The sequence below is a fragment of the Balaenoptera musculus genome, chromosome 9 (genome assembly GCF_009873245.2).
Source record: "Balaenoptera musculus isolate JJ_BM4_2016_0621 chromosome 9, mBalMus1.pri.v3, whole genome shotgun sequence".
NCBI lineage: Eukaryota > Metazoa > Chordata > Mammalia > Artiodactyla > Balaenopteridae > Balaenoptera > Balaenoptera musculus.
In genome coordinates this window covers 55414844-55431263 of record NC_045793.1, presented here as the reverse complement: position 1 = coordinate 55431263, position 16420 = coordinate 55414844, and the positions used below count along the sequence as shown (strand labels likewise).

At 39.3% G+C, this 16420-nt stretch overlaps 1 long non-coding RNA gene across 1 annotated transcript in view; it reads left to right on the top strand.

Annotated features, from left to right (window-relative positions):
- Window positions 1–16420, top strand: part of LOC118900758 — a 35314-nt gene that overhangs the window by 3652 nt on the left and 15242 nt on the right. The window contains exon 2 of the long non-coding RNA XR_005021219.1: window positions 251–342. This is a non-coding gene — a long non-coding RNA (uncharacterized LOC118900758). The remainder of the gene's footprint in view (window positions 1–250; window positions 343–16420) is intronic.

Here is a 16420-nt window from a genome sequence, read left to right as displayed (position 1 = left end):
AACATTTCTACTGAACATGATTTTGTTTTGCTTTTACTGCACCCTGTTTTTAATTTGAAGGGTATCACTGAAAGGTTATTTTCTTAGAAATATATATATATAGAAATCCTAAGAAATAGTTGAATCATGTTTTGAAGACCCCCATTGTCAACCATTTGTACTAGAGGAAGAAAAAAGTTTTAAGGGGCTTCTGCTATACTATGAGTCACTGAGTGCTCTCTTTTTTATACTTTCTTTTAATCATCTACAGGTATAAGAATGGCAGTGGAATTATCAGAAGGGCCTTTAATAATGATACTTCTGCTTGTCCAAAACAAGAGTACTCATGCAGCAGGAAAGTTGGTAGTGTATTGAGTTCTCATTTACCTAAACCATTTTCTTTGTTACTTATTACTGATATTTCATAAAGCAGTAACCACTTACTAACAAATAGAATTCTTAGATAATTTGAATAGTAATTAAAAATAAGGAAATTAATGTTTATATTAGCTTATTCCTGTATTATTTTGTCTTTATTACTACCACATCATAAATTAATCAGTTAAAATATTCTCTTCTAGAAAAAGGTATTGTAAGAATATGTAAATCATTGTCCTAGGCATGTGTGTTAGACTATCACTCTGTACATGGTAAGCTACAGCTTTGGAATGGAACAGCATTTGTACACATTGCACTCATTATATAGCCTACTTAGACTCATGGCAGAGAATACACTCTGAGATGGTGCAGAACACATAACTTATTGGAGGCTATGGTTGGAAATGAAGTTTATTGAGAACTCATTTTGTTCAAGAGTTTTATAGAGTATAACTACCAAAAATAGAATGGATGGCTGGTGGGAAGTAGCTACATAGCACAGGGAGATCAGCTCGGTGCTTTGTGACCACCTAGAGGGGTGGGATACGGAGGGTGGGAGGGAGGGAGACGCAAGAGGGAGAGATATGGGGATATATGTATACGTATGACTGATTCACTTTGTTATACAGCAGAAGCTAACACACCATGGTAAAGCAATTATACTCCAATAGAGATGTTTAAAAAAAAAGAGTTTTATAGAGTATAAAATATATACAGTTTTTTGAACCTTTCTTAAGGGTCATAGACACTTAATAGATATATACATTAAAAAAATTAAATCGGTAATAATTCCTTTTGGCCTCTCAATTCATTTATTCATTCAGTCTAGTTCTTGCAACCGCACTAAATCTTTCATTTGGTTACTGCAGAGCTCCCAGATATTTTAGTATTAATTTCGTGTTTTTTTTTTAACATCTTTATTGGAGTATAATTGCTTTACAATGGTGTGTTAGTTTCTGCTTTATAACAGAGTGAATCAGTTATACATATACATATGTTCCCATATCTCTTCCCTCTTGCATCTCCCTCCCTCCCACCCTCCCTATCCCACCCCTCTAGGTGGTCACAAAGCACAGAGCTGATCTCCCTGTGCTATGCGGTCGCTTCCCACTAGCTATCTATTTTACGTTTGGTAGTGTATATATGTCCATGCCACTCTCTCACTTTGTAACATCTTACCCTTCCCCCTCCCCATATCCTCAGGCCATTCTCTAGTAGGCTGTGTCTTTATTCCCGTCTTGCCACTAGGTTCTTCATGACCTTTTTTTGTTTTCGCCTTAGATTCCATATATATGTGTTAGCATACTGTATTTGTTTTTCTCTTTCTGACTTACTTCACTCTGTGTGACAGACTCTAACTCCATCCACCTCACTACAAATAACTCCATTTCGTTTCTTTTTATGGCTGAGTAATATTACATTGTATATATGTGCCACATCTTCTTTATCCATTCATCCGATGATGGACATTTAGGTTGCTTCCATGTTCTGGCTATTGTAAATAGAGCTGCAATGAACATTTTGGTACATGACTCTTTTTGAATTATGGTTTTCTCAGGTTATATGCCCAGTAGTGGGATTGCTGGGTCATATGGTAGTTCTATTTTTAGTTTTTTAAGGAACTTCCATACTGTTCTCCATAGTGGCTGTATCAATTTACATTCCCACCAACAGTGCAAGAGTGTTCCCTTTTCTCCACTCCCTCTCCAGCATTTATTGTTTCTAGATTTTTTGATGATGGCCATTCTGACCAGTGTGAGATGATATCTCATTGTAGTTTTGATTTGCATTTCTCTAATGATTAATGATGTTGAGCATTCTTTCATGTGTTTGTTGGAAATCTGTATATCTTCTATGGAGAAATGTCTATTTAGGTCTTGTGCCCATTTTTGGATTGGGTTGTTTGTTTTTTTGTTATTGAGCTGCATGAGTTGCTTGTAAATCTTGGAGATTAATCCTTTGTCAGTTGCTCCATTTGCAAATATTTTCTCCCATTCTGAGGGTTGTCTTTTGGTCTTGTTTATGGTTTTCTTTGCTGTGCAGAAGCTTTTAAGTTTCATTAGGTCCCATTTGTTTATTTGTGTTTTTATTTCCATTTCTCTAGGAGCTGGGTCAAAAAGGATCTTGCTGTGATTTATGTCATACAGTGTTCTGCCTATGTTTTCCTCTAAGAGTTTGATAGTGTCTGGCCTTACATTTAGGTCTTTAATCCATTTTGAGTTTATTTTTGTGTATGGTGTTAGGGAGTGTTCTACTTTCATACTTTTACATGTACCTGTCCAGTTTTCCCAGCGCCACTTATTGAAGAGGCTGTCTTTTCTCCACTGTATATGCTTGCCTCCTTTATCAAAGATAAGGTGACCATATGTGTGTGGGTTTATCTCTGGGCTTTCTATCCTGTTCCATTGATCTATGTTTCTGTTTTTGTGCCAGTACCATACTGTCTTGATTACTGTAGCTTTGTAGTATAGTCTGAAGTCAGGGAGCCTGATTCCTCCAGCTCCATTTTTCATTCTCAAGATTGCTTTGGCTATTCGGGGTCTTTTGTGTTTCCATACAAATTGTGAAATTTTTTGTTCTAGTTCTGTGAAAAATGCCAGTGGTAGTTTGATAGGGATTGCATTGAATCTGTAGATTGCTTTGGGTAGTAGAGTCATTTTCACAATGTTGATTCTTCCAATCCAAGAACATTGTATATCTCTCCATCTGTTTGTATCATCTTCAGTTTCTTTCATCAGTGTCTTATAATTTTCTGCGTACAGGTCTTTTGTCTCCTTAGGTAGGTTTATTCCTAGATATTTTATTCTTTTTGTTGCAGTGGTAAATGGGAGTGTTTCCTTAATTTCTCTTTCAGATTTTTCATCATTAGTGTATAGGAATGCAAGAGATTTCTGTGCATTAATTTTGTATCCTGCTACTTTACCAAACTGATTGATTAGCTCTAGTAGTTTTCTGATAGCAGCTTTAGGATTCTCTATGTAGAGTATCATGTCATCTGCAAACAGTGACAGCTTTACTTCTTCTTTTCCAATTTGGATTCCTTTTATTTCTTTTTTTTCTCTGATTGCTGTGGCTAAAACTTCCAAAACTATGTTGAATAACAGTGGTGAGAGTGGGCAACCTTGTCTTGTTCCTGATCTTAGTGGAAATGGTTTCAGTTTTTCACCATTGAGGATGATGTTGGCTGTGGGTTTGTCATATATGGCCTTTATTATGTTGAGGTAGGTTCCCTCTATGCCTACTTTCTGCAGGGCTTTTATCATAAATGGGTGTTGAATTTTGTCACAAGCTTTCTCTGCATCTATTGAAATGTCATATGGTTTTTCTCCTTCAATTTCTTAATATGGTGTATGATGTTGATTGATTTGCATATATTGAAGAATCCTTGCATTCCTGGAATAAACCCCACTTGATCATGGTGTATGATCCTTTTAATGTGCTGTTGGATTCTGTTTGCTAGTATTTTGCTGAGGATTTTTGCATCTATATTCATCAGTGATATTGGCCTGTAGTTTTCTTTTTTGTGACATCTTTGTCTGATTTTGGTGTCAGGGTGATGGTGGCCTCGTAGAATGAGTTGGGGAGTGTTCCTCCCTCTGCAATATTTTGGAAGAGTTTGAGAAGGATAGGTGTTAGCTCTTCTCTAAACGTTTGATAGAATTCGCCAGTGAAGCCATCTGGTCCTGGACTTTTGTTTGTTGGAAGATTTTTAATCACAGTTTCAATTTCAGTGCTTGTGATTGGTCTGTTCATATTTTCTATTTCTTCTTGGATCAGTCTCGGCAGGTTGTGCATTTCTAAGAATCTGTCCATTTCTTCCAGGTTGTCCATTTTATTGGCATAGAGTTGCTTGTAGTAATCTCTCATGATTGTTTGTATTTCTGCAGTGTCAGTTGTTACTTCTCCTTTTTCATTTCTAATTCTATTGATTTGAGTCTTCTCCCTTTTTCTCTTGATGAGTCTGGCTAATGGTTTATCAATTTTGTTTATCTTCTCAAAGAACCAGCTTTTAGTTTTATTGATCTTTGCTATTGTTTCCTTCATTTCTTTTTCATTTATTTCTGATCTGATCTTTATGATTTCTTTCCTTCTGCTAACTTTGGGGTTTTTTGTTCTTCTTTCTCTAATTGCTTTAGGTGCAAGGTTAGGTTGTTTATTCAAGATGTTTCCTGTTTCTTGAGGTAGGCTTGTATTGCTATAAACTTCCCTCTTAGAACTGCTTTTGCTGCATCCCATAGGTTTTGGGTCGTCGTGTCTCCATTGTCATTTGTTTCTAGGTATTTTTTGATTTCCCCTTTGATTTCTTCAGTGATCACTTCATTTTTAAGTAGTGTATTGTGTAGCCTCCATGTGTTTGTATTTTTACAGATCTTTTCCTGTAATTGATATCTAGGCTCATAGCGTTGTGGTCGGAAAAGATACTTGATACGATTTCAATATTCTTAAATTTACCAAGGCTTGATTTGTGACCCAAAATATGATCTATCCTGGAGAATGTTCCATGAGCACTTGAGAAAAATGTGTATTATGTTATTTTTGGATGGAATGTCCTATAAATATCAATTAAGTCCATCTTGTTTAATGTATCATTTAACGCTTGTGTTTCCGTATTTATTTTCATTTTGGATGATCTGTCCATTGGTGAAAATGGGGTGTTAAAGTCTCCTACTATGATTGTGTTACTGTCGATTTCCCCTTTTATGGCTGTTAGTATTTGCCTTATGTATTGAGGTGCTCCTATGTTGGGTGCATAAATATTTACAATTGTTATATCTTCTTCTTGAATCGATCCCTTGATCATTATATAGTGTCCTTCTTTGTCTCTTGTAATAGTCTTTATTTTAAAGTCTATTTTGTCTTATATGAGAATTGCTACTCCAGCTTTCTTTTGATTTCCATTTGCATGGAATATCTTTTTCCATCCCCTCACTTTCAGCCTGTATGTGTCCCTAGGTCTGAAGTGGGTCTCTTGTAGACAGCATATATATGGGTCTTGTTTTTGTATCCATTCAGCCAGTCTGTGTCTTTTGGTGGGAGCATTTAATCCATTTACATTTAAGGTAATTATCGATATGTATGTTCCTATTCCCATTTTCTTAAATGTTTTGGGTTTGTTATTGTAGGTGTTTTCCTTCTCTTGTGTTTCTTGCCTAGAGAAGTTCCTTTAGCATTTGTTGTAAAGCTGGTTTGGTGGTGCTGAACTCTCTCAGCTTTTGCTTGTCTGTAAAGGTTTTAATTTCTCCATCAAATCTGAATGAGATCCTTGCTGGGTAGAGTAATCTTGGTTGTAGGTTTTTCTCCTTCATCACTTTAAATATGTTCTGCCAGTCCCTTCTGGCTTGCAGAGTTTCTGCTGAAAGATCAGCTGTTAACCTTATGGGGATTCCCTTGTGTGCTATTTGTTGTTTTTCCCTTGCTGCTTTTAATATGTTTTCTTTATATTTAATTTTTGCTAGTTTGATTAATATGTGTCTTGGCGTGTTTCTCCTTGGATTTATCCTGTATGGGACTCTCTGTGCTTCCAGGACTTGATTAACTATTTCCTTTCCCATATTAGGGAAGTTTTCAACTATAATCTCTTCAAATATTTTCTCAGTCCCTTTCTTTTTCTCTTCTTCTTCTGGGATCCCTATAATTCGAATGTTGGTGCATTTAATATTGTCCCAGAGGTCTCTGAGACTGTCCTCAGTTCTTTTCATTCTTTTTTCTTTATTCTGCTCTGCAGTAGTTATTTCCACTATTTTATCTTCCAGGTCCCTTATCCGTTCTTCTGCCTCAGTTATTCTGCTATTGATCCCTTCTAGAGTATTTTTAATTTCATTTATTGTGTTGTTCATCGTTGCTTGGTTCCTCTTTAGTTCTTCTAGGTCCTTATTAAATGTTTCTTGCATTTTGTCTATTCTATTTCCAAGATTTTGGATCATCTTTACTATCATTATTCTGAATTCTTTTTCAGGTAGACTGCCTATTTCCTCTTCATTTGTTAGGTCTGGTGGGTTTTTACCTTGCTCCTTCATCTGCTGTGTGTTTCTGTGTCTTCTCATTTTGCTTATTTTACTGTGTTTGGGGTCTCCTTTTCGCAGGCTGCAGGTTTGTGGTTCCTGTTGTTTTTGGTATCTGTCCCCAGTGGCTAAGCTTGGTTCAGTGGGTTGTGTAGGCTTCCCGGTGGAGGGCACTAGTGCCTGTGTTCTGGTGCATGAGGCTGGATCTTGTCTTTCTGGTGGGCAGGTCCACATCTGGTGGTGTGTTTTGGGGTGTCTGTGGCCTTATTATGATTTTAGGCAGCCTCTCTGCTAATGAATGGGGCTGTGTTCTTGTCTTGCTAGTTGTTTGGCATAGGGTGTCCAGCACTATAGCTTGCTGGTTGTTGAGTGAAGCTGGGTCTTGGTGTTGCGATGGAGATCTCTGGGAGATTTTCGTCATTTGGTATTACATGGAGCTGGGAGGTCTCTTGTGGACCAGTGTCCTGAAGTTGGCTCTCCCACCTCAAAGGCACAGCCCTGATGCCTGGCTGGAGCACCAAGAGCCTTTCATCCACATGGCTCAGAATAAAAGGGAGAAAAAATAGAAAGAAAGAAAGAAAGAGGATAAAATAAAATAAAGTAAGATAAAATAAAATAAAATAATTAAAATAAAAAATAAAAAATAATTATTAAGAAAAAAAGAAAAAAAACTTTTTCAAGTAAAAACAAAAAAACAGACGGACAGAACCCTAGGACAAATGGTGAAAGCAAAGCTATACAGATAAAATCTCACACAGAAGCATACACATACACACTCACAAAAAGAGGAAAAGGGGAAAAAATAATATATCTTGCTCCCAAAGTCCACCTCCTCAATTTGGGATGATTCGTTGTCTATTCAGGTATTCAACAGATGCAGGTACATCAAGTTGTTTGTGGAGCTTTAATCCGCTGCTTCTGAGGCTGCTGGGAGAGATTTCCCTTTCTCTTCTTTGTTCACACAGCTCCCCGGGTTCAGCTTTGGATTTGGACCCGCCTCTGCGTGTAGGTCGCCTGAGGGCGTCCGTTCCCCGCCCAGACAGAACGGGGTTAAAGGAGCAGCTGCTTCGGGGGCTCTGGCTCACTCAGGCCGGGGCGAGGGAGGGGTACGGATGCGGGGCGAGCTTGCGGTGGCAGAGGCCAGCGTGACGTTGCACCAGCCTGAGGCACGCCGTGCGTTCTCCCAGGGAAGTTGTCCCTGGATCACGGGACCCTGGCGGTGGTGGGCTGCACAGGCTCCCGCGAGGGGCGGTGTGGATAGTGACCTGTGCTTGCACACAGGCTTCTTGGTGGCGGCAGCAGCAGCCTTAGCGTTTCATGCCCATCTCTGGGGTCCGCGCTGATAGCCGGGGCTCGCGCCCATCTCTGGAGCTCCTTTAAGAGGCGCTCTGAATCCCCTCTCCTTGCGCACCAGGAAACAAAGAGGCAAGAAAAAGTCTCTTGTCTCTTTGGCAGCTCCAGACTTTTTCCTGGACTCCCTCCCGGTTAGCTGTGGTGAACTAGCCCCCTTCAGGCTGTGTTCACGCGGCTAACCCCAGTCCTCTCCCTGGGATCCGACCGAAGCCTGAGCCTCATCTCCCAACCCCCACCTGTCCTGGCGGGTGAGCAGACAAGCCTCTCGGTCTGGTGAGTGCTGCTCGGCGCCGATCCTCTGTGCGGGAATCTCTCCGCTTTGCCCTCCGCACCCCTGTGGCTGCGCTCTCCTCCGTGGCTCCGAAGCTCCCCGCCTCCGCCACCCGCAGTCTCCGCCCGCGAAGGGGCTTCTAGTGTGTGGAAACCTTTCCTCCTTCACAGCTCCCTCCCACTGGTGCAGGTCCTGTCCCTATTCTTTTTTCTCTGTTTTTTCTTTTTTCTTTTGCCCTACCCAGGAACGTGGGGAGTTTCTTGCCTTTTGGGAGGTCTGAGGTCTTCTGCCGGTGTTCAGTAGGTGTTCTGTAGGAGTTGTTCCACACGTAGGTGTATTTCTGATGTATTTGTGGGGAGGAAGGTGATTTCCACGTCTTACTCCTCCTCCATCTTGAAGGTCTTCTTTTATTTTAGGTTTTGAAATAAACATTCATGTTAGATTTTTTTGTTTGCATAGGTGTATATACTAGTTTCAAACAGTTTTTAGATCCTCAATAAAACATATCTTTTAGGAACTTTTACTTTTAGCACTTTGCTAGCCAAGTCCTTTAAAAATAATAAAAAGTTATAACATTTATTTTACAATATTTTATAATATAGAATTTTGATAAACACTGACTGGGTGTAACGCCAGTGAATTCAAACTAGTGATGTTTGTTTATTAAATTTAAGGAAATTGCCCGATAACATCTATCTTACTACGACAACTCACCTTTCATGGTGGCAAGCCCCAATTCCAATAAATTCCTTATGAACAAGGAAACACGTCCTTAGGCCTTAGTTTTCTTAACCTACAAAATGAGGGTGATGGAGGAATTCTGACATGAGTTGCTCTTGTCAGATGATCCTTCTATATATAACAATGATAAACTGTAATTTTATCCTTAGAATGACCAAAAGTAAGCAGATTCTGGAGGGCAGTTGACCGTTTGTAAGAAGGGAGATACTCAGATCCCTTTTTTCAGTTTCTAGCCTAAGGACTGGCCTCAGTCTGCTCCCTGCAGGTTGACTAAAATTCTGCTGCAAAACGCCAGGTTTTTTGGCTTGAAGAATGAGAGGTATGAGTTTGGGATAAGTATAGTTGCTGGAAAGTAAGGGGAAGATCCAAGGTAGGAGGGATCCAGAGAAGGGATCCTAAAATCTTTTTAATAAATCTTCTGCTGATGCCTGAACTATTCCTGCACAGGACAAACTTTAAGCAACCAAGCCCAAAAGATATAGCCCAATTAAGTCAATTGCACACTAAACCAAACCAAACAAACATACAAAAAAACTAACATTCTTTGGGAGAGTATTACCGACTCCAAGATGTTTGGAAAATAACATTTACAATGTTAAGGATACAACCTAAAATTACTTAATAAATCAACAAATATGGGAATGTGACTCATTTTTGAGACAAAAGACAATCAGCAAAGATCAACCCGGAGATGCCCCAGATGTTGAAGCTAGCAGACAAAGATTTAAAGCAGTTACTATAAAACAGCAGTCTCCAACCTTTTTGGCACCAGGGACCGGTTTTGTGGAAGACAGTTTTTCCATGGACCGGGGTTGGGGGGATGGTTACGGGATGATTCAAGTGCATTACATTTATTGTGCACTTTATTTCTATTATTATTACTTTGTAATATATAATGAAATAATTATACAACTCACCATAATGCAGAATCAGTGGGAGCCCTGAGCTTGTTTTCCTGCAACTAGATGGTCTCATCTGGGGGTGATGGGAGACAGTGACACCCGAAGTGTGTTGCTTATATCCAGTCTAGTATGTAATCTTGTTTTGGTTGCTGTTACTTCAGAAAACCCTCCTTCACAAAGTTAGCATGTTGGAAATGGAAGCAGGCTTTTCAGTGCTTTTGTGGCAATCTCAGGATATTCCGTCTTGACTTTAATCCAGAACGTATGGAGATTTGAAGTTGTCTCAAACATACTTTTAAGGCCACCATCATTTGCAGTCTCAAGCAGTTGATCCTCTTCTAGCACGGACAAAGTCGATTCACCTGGCTTATTTACAAATGGGTTGCAGATCCATTCCTTCTCAGTTCGGGGGTCTTTTGTGGTTGGGAAGTAATGCTCAAACTCTTTTGAAAGCTGAGATAGGTGATCATGCACCAGCTGGGAGAAAGAAGGCCCTGGCTCAGTCCCTTTCAAAATCTCTGCTAATGTTTGAAACATGTCAAAAATCCCAGTGTTCACTCGTCACCCCCATAATTCCAGTTTGGCTTTGAATGCAACCACTTTATCTGCTGACTTGAACACAGCTGTCATTCTCCCCTGAAGTGACAGATTGAGTTCGTTCAGCAGGTTGAATATGTCACACAAGTAAGCAAGTTTTGCGACCCATTCAGTATCACTGAAATGTGCTGCCAGTGGTGACTGTTTTTCTGAAAGAAATCTCTGGAGTGGCTCTTGTAACTGAAAAACTCTGACCAGTGATCTACCTTTAGAAAGCCATCTCACTTCTGTGTATAAGAGAAGACCTGTGTGCTCTGCGTCCATCTCCTCACAGAGCTGCGTGAACAGACGTGAGTTAAGGACATGTACTTTAATGTGGTTGATAATTTTAATCACATCCTACAAAACGCTGTTCAGTTCAGGTGACATTTTTTGGCTAGCCAGCATTTCTCTATGGCTGACACAGTGCATAGACTCACGTTCAGAAGCAACCTCTTTGACCCAAGTAGTGAAACCAGAAAACCATCCAGTCATGGCAGCCGCTCCGTCTGTGCATATACCAATACAAAATGACCCATTCAGTTTTCCTGATATGTAATCATTCAAAGACTTGAATAGTTCTGCAGCTGTGATGTTGGTTGGCAACAAAAGTGCACATAGCATATTCTCATGCACATCCTCCTGAAAAATATATCACAAAAACAAGCATTGTTGCCTTGTTGTCAACATTGGTAGACTCGTCAACCTGGACTGCATACCATGGTGACTCACTAATCCTCTCTAACAATTGTGCCTCAATATCCTCTATTTCATCAATTCGTCTAGTTATGGTGCTAGCTGAAAGAGGAACATGTGCCACCTTTTGAACTGCAGCCTCTCCTAAAAGTTGTCCTTAGCAGCAGGCAGGATCAACTCTTCACCAATAGTGAAGGGCTTTTTAGGTTTAGCAATGCGGTTAGTCACTAAGAATGATGCTCTCAGTGCAGACACATTTGATGAAGTGGCAGCCTTCAATAATTGCTTCTGTTCTTTGTGTGCACGTTTTTTTCTTTTGAAAAACTCCAAAGGCTTGTCTTTTAATGCAGGGTGCTTGGTCTCCATGTGGCAAAGCAGTTTTGAAGGTTTCGTGTCTTCATTGAATAGCTGGTCGCCACATATTATACAAAGCGGGCTTGGAGAATGTGAATCACCTGTTGCAATGAACCCATAATTTAAGTAGGACTCTTGGTATTTTCTTTTAAATGCAGCTTTCTTTTTGTTGGCAGTCTTAGAGTCTTCTGTCTCATAATTGGGTCTTTCCCCCTTTTCAAAGAAGCTCTCCAGAGATGTTTGTTTTTTACTCATTTTGGCTAGGGTTAACTTATGGGCTTACCAAAACTGTGACTGAGACAAGTGCGCGGTGTGGGGAAAGAGGCACAGATGGAAGTGGTAAATAAAATAATGGGCGGGCCCTGTGTGGACTAAAATAAGTGTCAGATTCTGACTTAAAGACTGCCGCCAGATGCAGCTTAATTGTCATTTGCCACTCACTGATAGGGTTTTGATATGAGTCTTCAAGCAATTGATTTATTATGGTCTCTGTGCAGTCAAACCTCTCTGCTAATGATAATCTGTATTTGCAGCCACTCCCCAGCACTAGCTATCCTCACCACCTCAGCTCCACCTCAGATCATCAGGCATTAGATTCTCATAAGGATTGTGCAACCTAGATCTCTCACAGGCACAGTTCACAGTAGGATCGCACTCCTATGAGAATCTAATGCAGCTGCTGATCTGACCGGAGGTGGAGCTCAAGTGGTAATGTGAGTGATGGGGAGCGGCTATAAATACAGATGAAGCTTCGCTCGCTCGCCCACCACTCACCTCCTGCTGTGCAGCCCGGTTCCTAACAGGCCACGGACCAGTAGCGGTCTATGGCCCAGGGGTTGGGGACCCCTGCTATAAAACATATTCAAGGATGTAAAAGAAAATATGTGCATTATGAATGAAATATAGGTTATTTAACAGAGAAAGAGAAACTATAAAAAAGAAACAAATGGAAATTCCAGAACTAAAAAATGTAATATCTGAAATAAAAATTTACCAGATGTATTTAACAGCAGAATGCAAACGATGAAAGAGTCAGCAAAGCTGAAGATATATTAATAGAAATTATTGAGACTTCCCTGACAGTCCAGTGGTTAGGACTCCACGCTTCCACTGCAGGGGGCAAGGGTTTGATCCCTGGTCGGGGAACTAAGATCCCACATGCTGCATGGTGAGGCCAAAAAAAGAAAAAATTAATTAATTAATAGAAATTATCTAACCCAAGGAACACAGAGAAAAAATATTGAAGTAAAAATGAACAAGCCTCAGGGACCATATTGAAAGCTCTAAGAATGTGTAATTAGAGTCCCAGAAGGAGATGAGAGAAAGGAATAATGGGCAGAAATAATATCTAAGGAAAACATGGCTGAATATTTTCCAAATTTGGTGAAAGATATAAATATACATTTTCAAGAAGCTTAACAAACCTGAAATGAGATAAAAACAAAGAAAACCACACTGTTGTATAATAAAGAATTTGGCTGGTCTTTGTCCCTAGTTCCTGGGAAATAACCTCTAAATCTCTGGAATTTTTTGGAGTGATAGATATGTCTTTGTTACTCATGGTGAGCCTCTGGGCCCACACCTGAGTTTATGCTAATGAGATGACTCAAAATGGGGGCTAGCCACACCAGAAAGACTAACCAGGTAATTACAGGGTTGGGGCTTTTTTAGTCAGGTGATATGAGCCCAGCCTCTGAAGAGGGCAGAATTGGCTGGAGATTGAGTTCAAGCACATGGCCAATGATTCAATCAACAAAGTCTATGTAATGAAACTCCAATAAAAACTCTGGGCACTGAGGTGAGCTTGCCTGACTGGTATTTATACTTTAACGTGCCTGGAAGTTGAGGCATTCTGAGGACACAAAAGCTTTGTGTGTGGGACCCCCAGACCTCACTCTATGGGTCTTTTCACTTGGCTGCTCCTGATTTACATTCTTTATAATAAAACTATAATTATAAATGTAGTACTTTCCTGAGTTCTGTGAGTCATTCTAGTGAATTATAATACTTTAGGGAGTACTGGGAACCCCTGAATTTGTAGCCAGTTAATCAGAAGAATGGGTGACCTGAGAGCTCTGGAATTTACATCTGGCTTCTGAAGTGAGGGTAGAATTATGCTCCTAACTTCCAAAATTTGACCTAATTCAGACCACAGTGGACCAACATCTTTAAAGTGCTGGAGGGGAAGGGAGAACAAGCCCACATCAAATCAGAATTCTACATCCAGTGAAAATGATCTTCCAAGAATGAAATGCATTTTCAGAAAAAGAAAACTAAAAGAATATATTGACAGTGGGCAGGTACTATAAGAAATACTAAGGAAGTTCTACACACTAAAGAGAAATAAAAACAGATGAAAATTCAGATCTTGGTTGCGGGGGGATGAGAGCACTGGAAATTATAACATTGTATCATAGAGTTTTACTCTGCGTAGATGTTATACATTTGACAACTTTAGCAAAAACAGGCAAGGGTGAGTAAATGAATTCCTACCTTGCAAGATTTCTGTATTTGACATGAATTGATTCAATATTAACCCTAAGTAGGCTGTGAAAAGTATATATATTGTGATCCTTAAAGCAACCACTAAAAAATAATGCAAAGAGGTAAAGTAAGGATCCTGGAATACATAATGTTTATACATATGCTATGTTTCAGCTAAACTAAAGATAAACAAACCTAAGTTAAACTTTTATTTCTTGTTCTTCTTAAATGATGACAACAAACTATTTCTATTAATGGTCTTTTTTGTCAGGGGTAAGGATTATATGATATTTTTTCGACTTCTCTCTTGAACACTTTTTCTCCTGTCTTAGAGTCAACATTTTGCTCATCTTTGTCTCCTGTGTTCATGAAAAAAATAATGTCTACTTTCCCTTCAATTAGTCAGCAGTCAACTAGTGCTTGTTTTCTCTGCAGGGTACTTATTTGTTTCAACTTCATTTCCTGCTCTCTTTCTCCCCAAGGTCATTGAATCACACTTTGATAAATACATTATTACTAAGGATTACTAGAGGCAATTGCAATTACAGATTTTTAAATTAATGTCTTTCATTATACTGAGTCAGAAAGTCAGTGAATTGAAAAATTATTCTTTTAGTGGTTATTCAGCATTAGTCAACATGTCCTTGCTGTGTGTGGAGTGGTCTTCTGAATTCTCTGGGGGTGTGATTATGGCAGTATTTCCTGGAGAAACAAGCTGTATAAAGAAGAAATGGGATAAATAGATAGCTAGTGGGAAGCAGCCGCATAGCACAGGGAAATCAGCTCTGTGCTTTGTGACCACCTGGACGGGTGGGTTAGGGAGGATGGGAGGGAGACACAAGAGGTAGGAGAAATGGGGATATATGTATACGTATAGCTGATTCACTTTGTTATACAGCAGAAACTAACACACCATTGTAAAGCAATTATACTCCAATAAAGATGTTAAAAAATAAAAAAAAAAAAGAAAAGAAACGGGATAAACAAAAGTGTGACAGAACTTCAGCTAAGTGATTGGAAGGTAGGAAGAATGGGGGCAAATGAATAGGCCACTGGCCTGACTAACCCTGGAAGTCTTCACAGGGAGCACTAGAGTTCTGAAAGACTTGGGTGAGCCTTGTGTAAAGCTGACAAAACTCCCTAAGTGGAGCAAATATCATGGATATGAAGTAGAAATCAGCTAAAGATATTTATTGAGTGCCGATTGTGTCACATGCCAGTCACTAGAAGAACATGAAGTAAAGATAGTATTATTATAAACTAGTAGGGAAAATTACATGTTCTCATGCAAAAAAAAAAAAAGACAACCAATGTAGTAATAGATGCCAAATACAAATAGATGCCAAATATTGTAGTGAAAATGAATACCTAATTGCAGAAGGAAGGGTGAATTAAATGGAAGGGACTTTGAAGTGGGATCAGGGCCTAAATTGACAGAGAGAAAAGGAGAGATAAGATATAACTCAGAGATGAAATCTGGGGACAATGGGAATATGCTGGGAACAGAGGATCATGATAGGATGGTGATGAATATGTTGCTGCTGGTGAAGATGATTTTATTTATTTATTTTTTAAATTCTTATTAGTCATCCATTTTATACACATCAGTGTATACATGTCAATCGCAATCTCCCAAATCATCACACCACCACCCACACCCACGCCACTTTCCCCCCCTGGTGTCCATACGTTTGTTATCTACATCTGTGTCTCAATTTCTGCCCTGCAAACCGATTCATCTGTACCATTTTTCTAGGTTCCGCAAATATACGTTAACATACGATATTTGTTTTTCTCTCTGACTTACTTCACTCTGTATGACAGTCTCTAGATCCATGCACATCTCTACAAATGACCCAATTTTGTTCCTTTTTATGGCTAATATTCCATTGTATATATGTACCACAACTTCTTTATCCATTTGTCTGTCAATGGGCATTTAGGTTGCTTCCATGACCTGGCTATTGTAAATAATGCTGCAGTGAACATTGGGGTGCATGTGTCTTTTTGAATAATGGTTTTCTCAGGGTATATGCCCAGTAGTGGGATTGCTGGATCATATGGTAATTCTATTTTTAGTTTTTTAAGGAACCTCCATACTGTTCTCCATAGTGGGTGTATCAATTACATTCCCACCAACAGTGCAGGAGGGTTCCCTTTTCTCCACACCCTCTCCAGCATTTATTGTTTATAGATTTTCTGATGTTGCCCATTCTAAGTGGTGTGAGGTGATACCTCATTGTAGTTTTGATTTACATTTCTCTAATAATTAGTGATGTTGAGCAGCTCTTCATGTGCTTCTTGGCCATCTGTATGTCTTCTTTAGAGAAACGTCTATTTAGGTCTTCTGCCCATTTTTTGATTGGGTTGTTTGTTTTTTTAATATTGAGCTTCATGAGCTGTTTATATATTTTAGAGATTAATCCTTTGTCCATTGATTCGTTTGCAAATATTTTCTCCCATTCTGAGAAGTGTCTTTTCGTCTTGTTTATGGTTTCCTTTGCTGTGCAAAAGCTTTGAAGTTTCATTAGGTCCCATATGTTTATTTTTGTTTTTATTTCTATTACTCTAGGAGGTGGATCAAAAAAGATCTTGCTGTGGTTTATGTCAAAGAGTGTTCTTCCTATGTTTTCCCCTAAGAGTTTTATAGTGTCCGGTCTTACATTTAGGTCTCTAAATGTAAT